Genomic DNA, 12,872 nt, shown 5'->3' on the forward strand with positions numbered 1-12,872 from the left:
GGAGTTTCTCCAGCGCGGAGTTTCTCCGGCGCGGAGTTTCTCCAGCGCGGAGTTTCTCCAACGCGCAGTTTCTCTAACGCGAAGTTTCATCAACGCGGAGTTTTTCCAACGCGGAGTTTCTCCAACGTGGAATTTCTCCAACGCGGAGTATCTCCAACGAGGAGTTTCTCCAACACGAAGTTTCATCAACGAGGAGTTTCTCCAACGCGGAATTTCTCCAACGCGTAGTTTTTCTAACGCGGAGTTTCTCAAACGCCGAGTTTCTCCAACACGGAGTTTCTCCTGCGCGGAGTTTCTCCAGCGCGGAGTTTCTCCAACGCGGAGTTTCTCCAAAGCGGAGCTTCTCCAACGCGTAGTTTCTCCAACGGGGAGTTTCTCAAACGCGGAGTTTCTCCAACGCGGAGTTTCTCCAAAGCGGAGTTTCTCCAACGCGGAGTTTATCCAGCGCGGGGTTTCCCCAGCGCGGAGTTTCTCCAGCGCGGAGTTCCTCCAACGCGCAGTTTCTCTAACGCGGAGTTTCTTCAACGCGGAGATTCTCCAACGTGGAATTTCTCCAACGCGGAGTATCCCCAACGAGGAGTTTCTCCAACACAAAGTTTCTCTAACACGGAGTTTCTCCAGCGCGTAGTTTGTCCAACACGGAGTTTCTGCAACGCGGAGTGTCTCCAACGCGGAGTTTTCTCCAACGCGGAGTTTCTCCAACGCGCAGTTTCTCTAACGCGAAGTTTCATCAACGCGGAGTTTCTCCAACGCGGAATTTCTCCAACGCGTAGTTTCTCCAACGCGGAGATTCTCAAACGTGGATTTTTCCCAACGCGGAGTTTCTCCAAAGCGGAGTTTCTCCAGCGCGGAGTTTATCCAGCGCGGGGTTTCTCCAGCGCGGAGTTTCTCCAGCGCGGAGTTTCTCCAACACGGAGATTCTCCAACGCGGAGTTTCTCCAACGCGGAGTTTCTCCAACCCCTAGTTTCTCCAACGCGTATTTTTTCCAACGCGCAGTTTCTCCAACGCGGAGTTTCTCCAACGCGGAGTTTCTGCAATGCGGAGTTTCACCAACTCGGAGTTTCTCTAACACTGAGTTTCTCCAACACAGAGTTTCTCCAACACGGAGTTTCTCTAACACGGAGTTTCTCCAACACTGATTTTCTCCAACAAGGAGTTTCTCCAACACGGACTATCTCCATCACGGACTTTATCCAACACGGACTTTCTCCAACACGGAGTTTCTCCAACACGGATAATCTCCAACACGTAGTTTCTCACGCGGAGTTTCTCCAAAGCGGAGCTTCTCCATCGCGTAGTTTCTCCAACGGGGAGTTTCTCCAACACGGAGTTCGTCCAACACGGACTATCTCCATCACGGCCTTTATCCAACATGGACTTTCTCCAACATAGTGTTTCTCCAACACGGAGGTTCTCCAACACAGAGTTTCTCCAACACGGAGTTTATCCAACGCGGAGTTTCTCCAACGCGGAATTTCTCCAACGGGGAGTTTCTCAAACGCGGAGATTCTCCAACGCGGAGTTTCTCCAACGCGGAGTTTCTCCAAAGCGGAGTTTCTCCAACGCGGAGATTCTCCAACGCGGAGTTTCTCCAACACGCAGTTTCTCCAACACGGAGTTTCTCCAGCGCGGAGTTTCTCCTGCGCGGAGTTTCTCCAGCGCGGAGTTTCTCCAACGCGGAGTTTCTCCAAAGCGGAGCTTCTCCAACGCGCAGTTTCTCTAACGCGAAGTTTCATCAACGAGGAGTTTCTCCAACGCGGAATTTCTCCAACGCGTAGTTTTTCTAACGCGGAGTTTCTCAAACGCGAATTTTCTCCAACGCGGAGTTTCTCCAATGCGGAGTTTCTACAACACACAGTTTCTCCAACACGGAGTTTCTCTAACACGGAGTCTCTGCAACACTGATTTTCTCCAACAAGGAGTTTCTCCAACACGGACTATCTCCATCACGGCCTTTATCCAACATGGACTTTCTCCAACATGGTGTTTCTCCAACACGGAGGTTCTCCAACACAGAGTTTCTCCAACACGGAGTTTATCCAACGCGGAGTTTCTCCAACGCGGAATTTCTCCAGCGGGGAGTTTCTCAAACGCGGAGTTTCTCCAACGCGGAGTTTCTCCAACGCGGAGTTTCTCCAACGCGGATTTTCTCCAACGCGCAGTTTCTCCAACACGGAGTTTATCCAACGCGGAGTTTCTCCAACAGGGAGTTTCTCAAACGCGGAGTTTCTAAAACACGGAGTTTCTCCAAAGCGGAGATTCTCCAACGCGGAGTTTCTCTAAAGCGAAGTTTCTCCAACGCGGAGTTTCTCCAGCGCGGAGTTTCTCCGGCGCGGAGTTTCTCCAGCGCGGAGTTTCTCCAACGCGCAGTTTCTCTAACGCGAAGTTTCATCAACGCGGAGTTTTTCCAACGCGGAGTTTTTCCAACGTGGAATTTCTCCAACGCGGAGTATCTCCAACGAGGAGTTTCTCCAACACGAAGTTTCATCAACGAGGAGTTTCTCCAACGCGGAATTTCTCCAACGCGTAGTTTTTCTAACGCGGAGTTTCTCAAACGCCGAGTTTCTCCAACACGGAGTTTCTCCTGCGCGGAGTTTCTCCAGCGCGGAGTTTCTCCAACGCGGAGTTTCTCCAAAGCGGAGCTTCTCCAACGCGTAGTTTCTCCAACGGGGAGTTTCTCAAACGCGGAGTTTCTCCAACGCGGAGTTTCTCCAAAGCGGAGTTTCTCCAACGCGGAGATTCTCCAACGCGGAGTTTCTCCAACACTGAGTTTCTCCAACACGGACTGTCTCCATCACGGCCTTAATCCAACATGGACTTTCTCCAACATGGTGTTTCTCCAACACGGAGGTTCTCCAACACAGAGTTTCTCCAACATGAGTTTATCCAACGCGGAGTTTCTCCAACGCGGAATTTCTCCAACGGGGAGTTTCTCAAACGCGGAGTTTCTCCAACGCGGAGTTTCTCCAAAGCGGAGTTTCTCCAACGCGGAGATTCTCCATCGCGGAGTTTCTCCAACACGCAGTTTCTCCAACACGGAGTTTCTCCAGCGCGGAGTTTCTCCAGCGCGGAGTTTCTCCTGCGCGGATTTTCTCCAGCGCGGAGTTTCTCCAACGCGGAGTTTCTCCAAAGCGGAGCTTCTCCAACGCGTAGTTTCTCCAACGGGGAGTTTCTCAAACGCGGAGTTTCTCCAACGCGGAGTTTCTCCAAAGCGGAGTTTCTCCAACGCGGAGATTCTCCAACGCGGAGTTTCTCCAACACGGAGTTTCTCCAACGCAGAGTTTTCTCCAACACGGAGTTTCTCCAACGCGCAGTTTCCCTAACGCGAAGTTTCATCAACGAGGAGTTTCTCCAACGCGGAATTTCTCCAACGCGTAGTTTTTCTAACGCGGAGTTTCTCAAACGCGAATTTTCTCCAACGCGGAGATTCTCCAACGCGGAGTTTCTCCAACACGGAGTTTCTCCAACGCAGAGTTTTCTCCAACACGGAGTTTCTCCAACGCGCAGTTTCTCTAACGCGAAGTTTCATCAACGAGGAGTTTCTCCAACGCGGAATTTCTCCAACGCGTAGTTTTTCTAACGCGGAGTTTCTCAAACGCGAATTTTCTCCAACGCGGAGTTTCTCCAATGCGGAGTTTCTACAACACAGAGTTTCTCCAACACGGAGTTTCTCTAACACGGAGTCTCTGCAACACTGATTTTCTCCAACAAGGAGTTTCTCCAACACGGACTATCTCCATCACGACCTTTATCCAACATGGACTTTCTCCAACATGGTGTTTCTCCAACACGGAGGTTCTCCAACACAGAGTTTCTCCAACACGGAGTTTATCCAACGCGGAGTTTCTCCAACGCGGAATTTCTCCAACGGGGAGTTTCTCAAACGCGGAGTTTCTCCAACGCGGAGTTTCTCCAACGCGGAGTTTCTCCAACGCGGATTTTCTCCAACGCGCAGTTTCTCCAACACGGAGTTTATCCAACGCGGAGTTTCTCCAACGGGGAGTTTCTCAAACGCGGAGTTTCTAAAACACGGAGTTTCTCCAAAGCGGAGATTCTCCAACGCGGAGTTTCTCTAAAGCGGAGTTTCTCCAACGCGGAGTTTCTCCAGCGCGGAGTTTCTCCGGCGCGGAGTTTCTCCAGCGCGGAGTTTCTCCAACGCGCAGTTTCTCTAACGCGAAGTTTCATCAACGCGGAGTTTTTCCAACGCGGAGTTTCTCCAACGTGGAATTTCTCCAACGCGGAGTATCTCCAACGAGGAGTTTCTCCAACACGAAGTTTCATCAACGAGGAGTTTCTCCAACGCGGAATTTCTCCAACGCGTAGTTTTTCTAGCGCGGAGTTTCTCAAACGCGAATTTTCTCCAACGCGGAGATTCTCCAACGCGGAGTTTCTCCAACACGGAGTTTCTCCAACGCAGAGTTTTCTCCAACACGGAGTTTCTCCAACGCGCAGTTTCTCTAACGCGAAGTTTCATCAACGAGGAGTTTCTCCAACGCGGAATTTCTCCAACGCGTAGTTTTTCTAACGCGGAGTTTCTCAAACGCGAATTTTCTCCAACGCGGAGTTTCTCCAATGCGGAGTTTCTACAACACAGAGTTTCTCCAACACGGAGTTTCTCTAACACGGAGTCTCTCCAACACTGATTTTCTCCAACAAGGAGTTTCTCCAACACGGACTATCTCCATCACGGCCTTTATCCAACATGGACTTTCTCCAACATGGTGTTTCTCCAACACGGAGGTTCTCCAACACAGAGTTTCTCCAACACGGAGTTTATCCAACGCGGAGTTTCTCCAACGCGGAATTTCTCCAACGGGGAGTTTCTCAAACGCGGAGTTTCTCCAACGCGGAGTTTCTCCAACGCGGATTTTCTCCAACGCGCAGTTTCTCCAACACTGAGTTTCTCCAACACGGAGTTTATCCAACGCGGAGTTTCTCCAACGGGGAGTTTCTCAAACGCGGAGTTTCTAAAACACGGAGTTTCTCCAACACGGAGATTCTCCAACGCGGAGTTTCTCCAACGCGGAGTTTCTCCAACCCCTAGTTTCTCCAACGCGTATTTTTTCCAACGCGCAGTTTCTCCAACGCGGAGTTTCTCCAACGCGGAGTTTCTGCAATGCGGAGTTTCACCAACTCGGAGTTTCTCTAACACTGAGTTTCTCCAACACAGAGTGTCTCCAACACGGAGTTTCTCTAACACGGAGTTTCTCCAACACTGATTTTCTCCAACAAGGAGTTTCTCCAACACGGACTATCTCCATCACGGACTTTATCCAACACGGACTTTCTCCAACACGGAGTTTCTCCAACACGGATAATCTCCAACACGTAGTTTCTCCAACACAGAGTTTATCCAACGCGGAGTTTCTCCAACGCGGAATTTCTCCAACGGGGAGTTTCTCAAACGCGGAGTTTCTCCAACGCGGAGTTTCTCCAAAGCGGAGTTTCTCCAACGCGGAGATTCTCCAACGCGGAGTTTCTCCAACACGCCGTTTCTTTAACACCGAGTTTCTCCAGCGCGGAGTTTCTCCAACCCGGAGTTTTCTCCAACGCGGAGTTTGTCCAACGCGTAGTTTCTCTAACGCGGAGTTTCTCCAACGCGGAGTTTCTTCAACACGGATTTTCACCAACATGGAGTTTCTCCAACGCGGAGTTTCTCCAACGCAGAGTTTCTCCAACGCGGAGCATCTCAAACGCGGATTTTCCCCAACGCGGAGTTTCTCCAACGCGGAGTTTCTCCAGCGCGGAGTTTATCCAGCGCGGGGTTTCCCCAGCGCGGAGTTTCTCCAGCGCGGAGTCCCTCCAACGCGCAGTTTCTCTAACGCGGAGTTTTTCCAACGCGGAGTTTCTCCAACGTGGAATTTCTCCAACGCGGAGTATCTCCAACGAAGAGTTTCTCCAACACGAAGTTTCTCTAACACGGAGTTTCTCCAGCGCGTATTTTGTCCAACACGGAGTTTCTGCAACGCGGAGTGTCTCCAACGCGGAGTTTCTCTAAACCGGAGTTTCTCCAACGCGGAGTTTCACCAACGTGGAATTTCTCCAACGCGTAGTTTTTCCAACGCGGAGTTTCTCAAACGCCGAGTTTCTCCAACTCGGAGTTTCTCCTGCGCGGAGTTTCTCCAGCGCGGAGTTTCTCCAACGCGGAGTTTCTCCAAAGCGTAGCTTCTCCAACACGTAGTTTCTCCAACGGGGAGTTTCTCAAACGCGGTGTTTCTCCAACGCGGAGTTTCTCCAAAGCGGAGTTTCTCCAACGCGGAGATTCTCCAACGCGGAGTTTCTCCAACACGGAGTTTCTCCAACACGGACTATCTTCATGACGGCCTTTATCCAACATAGACTTTCTCCAACATGGTGTTTCTCCAACACGGAGGTTCTCCAACACAGAGTTTCTCCAACACGGAGTTTATCCAACGCGGAGTTTCTCCAACGCGGAATTTCTCCAACGGGGAGTTTCTCAAACGCGGAGTTTCTCCAACGCGGAGTTTGTCCAACGCGGAGTTTCTCCAAAGCGGAGTTTCTCCAACGCGGAGATTCTCCGACGCGGAGTTTCTCCAACACGCAGTTTCTCCAACACGGAGTTTCTCCAACGCAGAGTTTCTCCAACGCGGAGTATCTCAAACGCGGATTTTCCCCAACGCGGAGTTTCTCCAACGTGGAATTTCTCCAACGCGGAGTATCTCCAACGAGGAGTTTCTCCAACACGAAGTTTCATCAACGAGGAGTTTCTCCAACGCGGAATTTCTCCAACGCGTAGTTTTTCTAACGCGGAGTTTCTCAAACGCCGAGTTTCTCCAACACGGAGTTTCTCCTGCGCGGAGTTTCTCCAGCGCGGAGTTTCTCCAACGCGGAGTTTCTCCAAAGCGGAGCTTCTCCAACGCGTAGTTTCTCCAACGGGGAGTTCCTCAAACGCGGAGTTTCTCCAACGCGGAGTTTCTCCAAAGCGGAGTTTCTCCAACGCGGAGTTTATCCAGCGCGGGGTTTCCCCTGCGCGGAGTTTCTCCAGCGCGGAGTTCCTCCAACGCGCAGTTTCTCTAACGCGGAGTTTCTTCAACGCGGAGATTCTCCAACGTGGAATTTCTCCAACGCGGAGTATCTCCAACGAGGAGTTTCTCCAACACAAAGTTTCTCTAACACGGAGTTTCTCCAGCGCGTAGTTTGTCCAACACGGAGTTTCTGCAACGCGGAGTGTCTCCAACGCGGAGTTTTCTCCAACGCGGAGTTTCTCCAACGCGTAGTTTCTCTAACGCGAAGTTTCATCAACGCGGAGTTTCTCCAACGCGGAATTTCTCCAACGCGTAGTTTCTCCAACGCGGAGATTCTCAAACGTGGATTTTTCCCAACGCGGAGTTTCTCCAAAGCGGAGTTTCTCCAGCGCGGAGTTTATCCAGCGCGGGGTTTCTCCAGCGCGGAGTTTCTCCAGCGCGGAGTTTCTCCAACACGGAGATTCTCCAACGCGGAGTTTCTCCAACGCGGAGATTCTCCAACCCCTAGTTTCTCCAACGCGTATTTTTTCCAACGCGCAGTTTCTCCAACGCGGAGTTTCTCCAACGCGGAGTTTCTGCAATGCGGAGTTTCACCAACTCGGAGTTTCTCTAACACTGAGTTTCTCCAACACAGAGTTTCTCCAACACGGAGTTTCTCTAACACGGAGTTTCTCCAACACTGATTTTCTCCAACAAGGAGTTTCTCCAACACGGACTATCTCCATCACGGACTTTATCCAACACGGACTTTCTCCAACACGGAGTTTCTCCAACACGGATAATCTCCAACACGTAGTTTCTCCAACGCGGAGTTTCTCCAAAGCGGAGCTTCTCCAACGCGTAGTTTCTCCAACGGGGAGTTTCTCCAACACGGAGTTTCTCCAACGCAGAGTTTTCTCCAACACGGAGTTTCTCCAAAGCGGAGTTTCTCCAACGCGGAGATTCTCCAACGCGGAGTTTCTCCAACACGGAGTTCGTCCAACACGGACTATCTCCATCACGGCCTTTATCCAACATGGACTTTCTCCAACATAGTGTTTCTCCAACACGGAGGTTCTCCAACACAGAGTTTCTCCAACACGGAGTTTATCCAACGCGGAGTTTCTCCAACGCGGAATTTCTCCAACGGGGAGTTTCTCAAACGCGGAGTTTCTCCAACGCGGAGTTTCTCCAACGCGGAGTTTCTCCAAAGCGGAGTTTCTCCAACGCGGAGATTCTCCAACGCGGAGTTTCTCCAACACGCAGTTTCTCCAACACGGAGTTTCTCCAGCGCGGAGTTTCTCCTGCGCGGAGTTTCTCCAGCGCGGAGTTTCTCCAACGCGGAGTTTCTCCAAAGCGGAGCTTCTCCAACGCGTAGTTTCTCCAACGGGGAGTTTCTCAAACGCGGAGTTTCTCCAACGCGGAGTTTCTCCAAAGCGGAGTTTCTCCAACGCGGAGATTCTCCAACGCGCAGTTTCTCTAACGCGAAGTTTCATCAACGAGGAGTTTCTCCAACGCGGAATTTCTCCAACGCGTAGTTTTTCTAACGCGGAGTTTCTCAAACGCGAATTTTCTCCAACGCGGAGTTTCTCCAATGCGGAGTTTCTACAACACACAGTTTCTCCAACACGGAGTTTCTCTAACACGGAGTCTCTGCAACACTGATTTTCTCCAACAAGGAGTTTCTCCAACACGGACTATCTCCATCACGGCCTTTATCCAACATGGACTTTCTCCAACATGGTGTTTCTCCAACACGGAGGTTCTCCAACACAGAGTTTCTCCAACACGGAGTTTATCCAACGCGGAGTTTCTCCAACGCGGAATTTCTCCAGCGGGGAGTTTCTCAAACGCGGAGTTTCTCCAACGCGGAGTTTCTCCAACGCGGAGTTTCTCCAACGCGGATTTTCTCCAACGCGCAGTTTCTCCAACACGGAGTTTATCCAACGCGGAGTTTCTCCAACAGGGAGTTTCTCAAACGCGGAGTTTCTAAAACACGGAGTTTCTCCAAAGCGGAGATTCTCCAACGCGGAGTTTCTCTAAAGCGAAGTTTCTCCAACGCGGAGTTTCTCCAGCGCGGAGTTTCTCCGGCGCGGAGTTTCTCCAGCGCGGAGTTTCTCCAACGCGCAGTTTCTCTAACGCGAAGTTTCATCAACGCGGAGTTTTTCCAACGCGGAGTTTCTCCAACGTGGAATTTCTCCAACGCGGAGTATCTCCAACGAGGAGTTTCTCCAACACGAAGTTTCATCAACGAGGAGTTTCTCCAACGCGGAATTTCTCCAACGCGTAGTTTTTCTAACGCGGAGTTTCTCAAACGCCGAGTTTCTCCAACACGGAGTTTCTCCTGCGCGGAGTTTCTCCAGCGCGGAGTTTCTCCAACGCGGAGTTTCTCCAAAGCGGAGCTTCTCCAACGCGTAGTTTCTCCAACGGGGAGTTTCTCAAACGCGGAGTTTCTCCAACGCGGAGTTTCTCCAAAGCGGAGTTTCTCCAACGCGGAGATTCTCCAACGCGGAGTTTCTCCAACACTGAGTTTCTCCAACACGGACTGTCTCCATCACGGCCTTAATCCAACATGGACTTTCTCCAACATGGTGTTTCTCCAACACGGAGGTTCTCCAACACAGAGTTTCTCCAACATGAGTTTATCCAACGCGGAGTTTCTCCAACGCGGAATTTCTCCAACGGGGAGTTTCTCAAACGCGGAGTTTCTCCAACGCGGAGTTTCTCCAAAGCGGAGTTTCTCCAACGCGGAGATTCTCCATCGCGGAGTTTCTCCAACACGCAGTTTCTCCAACACGGAGTTTCTCCAGCGCGGAGTTTCTCCAGCGCGGAGTTTCTCCTGCGCGGATTTTCTCCAGCGCGGAGTTTCTCCAACGCGGAGTTTCTCCAAAGCGGAGCTTCTCCAACGCGTAGTTTCTCCAACGGGGAGTTTCTCAAACGCGGAGTTTCTCCAACGCGGAGTTTCTCCAAAGCGGAGTTTCTCCAACGCGGAGATTCTCCAACGCGGAGTTTCTCCAACACGGAGTTTCTCCAACGCAGAGTTTTCTCCAACACGGAGTTTCTCCAACGCGCAGTTTCCCTAACGCGAAGTTTCATCAACGAGGAGTTTCTCCAACGCGGAATTTCTCCAACGCGTAGTTTTTCTAACGCGGAGTTTCTCAAACGCGAATTTTCTCCAACGCGGAGATTCTCCAACGCGGAGTTTCTCCAACACGGAGTTTCTCCAACGCAGAGTTTTCTCCAACACGGAGTTTCTCCAACGCGCAGTTTCTCTAACGCGAAGTTTCATCAACGAGGAGTTTCTCCAACGCGGAATTTCTCCAACGCGTAGTTTTTCTAAAGCGGAGTTTCTCAAACGCGAATTTTCTCCAACGCGGAGTTTCTCCAATGCGGAGTTTCTACAACACAGAGTTTCTCCAACACGGAGTTTCTCTAACACGGAGTCTCTGCAACACTGATTTTCTCCAACAAGGAGTTTCTCCAACACGGACTATCTCCATCACGACCTTTATCCAACAAGGACTTTCTCCAACATGGTGTTTCTCCAACACGGAGGTTCTCCAACACAGAGTTTCTCCAACACGGAGTTTATCCAACGCGGAGTTTCTCCAACGCGGAATTTCTCCAACGGGGAGTTTCTCAAACGCGGAGTTTCTCCAACGCGGAGTTTCTCCAACGCGGAGTTTCTCCAACGCGGATTTTCTCCAACGCGCAGTTTCTCCAACACGGAGTTTATCCAACGCGGAGTTTCTCCAACGGGGAGTTTCTCAAACGCGGAGTTTCTAAAACACGGAGTTTCTCCAAAGCGGAGATTCTCCAACGCGGAGTTTCTCTAAAGCGGAGTTTCTCCAACGCGGAGTTTCTCCAGCGCGGAGTTTCATCAACGCGGAGTTTTTCCAACGCGGAGTTTCTCCAACGTGGAATTTCTCCAACGCGGAGTATCTCCAACGAGGAGTTTCTCCAACACGAAGTTTCATCAACGAGGAGTTTCTCCAACGCGGAATTTCTCCAACGCGTAGTTTTTCTAGCGCGGAGTTTCTCAAACGCGAATTTTCTCCAACGCGGAGATTCTCCAACGCGGAGTTTCTCCAACACGGAGTTTCTCCAACGCAGAGTTTTCTCCAACACGGAGTTTCTCCAACGCGCAGTTTCTCTAACGCGAAGTTTCATCAACGAGGAGTTTCTCCAACGCGGAATTTCTCCAACGCGTAGTTTTTCTAACGCGGAGTTTCTCAAACGCGAATTTTCTCCAACGCGGAGTTTCTCCAATGCGGAGTTTCTACAACACAGAGTTTCTCCAACACGGAGTTTCTCTAACACGGAGTCTCTCCAACACTGATTTTCTCCAACAAGGAGTTTCTCCAACACGGACTATCTCCATCACGGCCTTTATCCAACATGGACTTTCTCCAACATGGTGTTTCTCCAACACGGAGGTTCTCCAACACAGAGTTTCTCCAACACGGAGTTTATCCAACGCGGAGTTTCTCCAACGCGGAATTTCTCCAACGGGGAGTTTCTCAAACGCGGAGTTTCTCCAACGCGGAGTTTCTCCAACGCGGATTTTCTCCACCGCGCAGTTTCTCCAACACTGAGTTTCTCCAACACGGAGTTTATCCAACGCGGAGTTTCTCCAACGGGGAGTTTCTCAAACGCGGAGTTTCTAAAACACGGAGTTTCTCCAACACGGAGATTCTCCAACGCGGAGTTTCTCCAACGCGGAGTTTCTCCAACCCCTAGTTTCTCCAACGCGTATTTTTTCCAACGCGCAGTTTCTCCAACGCGGAGTTTCTCCAACGCGGAGTTTCTGCAATGCGGAGTTTCACCAACTCGGAGTTTCTCTAACACTGAGTTTCTCCAACACAGAGTGTCTCCAACACGGAGTTTCTCTAACACGGAGTTTCTCCAACACTGATTTTCTCCAACAAGGAGTTTCTCCAACACGGACTATCTCCATCACGGACTTTATCCAACACGGACTTTCTCCAACACGGAGTTTCTCCAACACGGATAATCTCCAACACGTAGTTTCTCCAACACGGAGTTTATCCAACGCGGAGTTTCTCCAACGCGGAATTTCTCCAACGGGGAGTTTCTCAAACGCGGAGTTTCTCCAACGCGGAGTTTCTCCAACGCGGAGATTCTCCAACGCGGAGTTTCTCCAACACGCCGTTTCTTTAACACCGAGTTTCTCCAGCGCGGAGTTTCTCCAACCCGGAGTTTTCTCCAACGCGGAGTTTGTCCAACGCGTAGTTTCTCTAACGCGGAGTTTCTCCAACGCGGAGTTTCTTCAACACGGAGTTTCACCAACATGGAGTTTCTCCAACGCGGAGTTTCTCCAACGCAGAGTTTCTCCAACGCGGAGCATCTCAAACGCGGATTTTCCCCAACGCGGAGTTTCTCCAACGCGGAGTTTCTCCAGCGCGGAGTTTATCCAGCGCGGGGTTTCCCCAGCGCGGAGTTTCTCCAGCGCGGAGTCCCTCCAACGCGCAGTTTCTCTAACGCGGAGTTTTTCCAACGCGGAGTTTCTCCAACGTGGAATTTCTCCAACGCGGAGTATCTCCAACGAAGAGTTTCTCCAACACGAAGTTTCTCTAACACGGAGTTTCTCCAGCGCGTATTTTGTCCAACACGGAGTTTCTGCAACGCGGAGTGTCTCCAACGCGGAGTTTCTCTAAACCGGAGTTTCTCCAACGCGGAGTTTCACCAACGTGGAATTTCTCCAACGCGTAGTTTTTCCAACGCGGAGTTTCTCAAACGCCGAGTTTCTCCAACTCGGAGTTTCTCCTGCGCGGAGTTTCTCCAGCGCGGAGTTTCTCCAACGCGGAGTTTCTCCAAAGCGTAGCTTCTCCAACACGTAGTTTCTCCAACGGGGAGTTTCTCAAACGCGGAGTTTCTCCAACGCG

The sequence above is a fragment of the Amblyomma americanum genome, chromosome 6, assembly GCF_052857255.1.
Source record: "Amblyomma americanum isolate KBUSLIRL-KWMA chromosome 6, ASM5285725v1, whole genome shotgun sequence".
In the NCBI taxonomy this organism is placed as follows: Eukaryota; Metazoa; Arthropoda; class Arachnida; order Ixodida; family Ixodidae; genus Amblyomma; species Amblyomma americanum.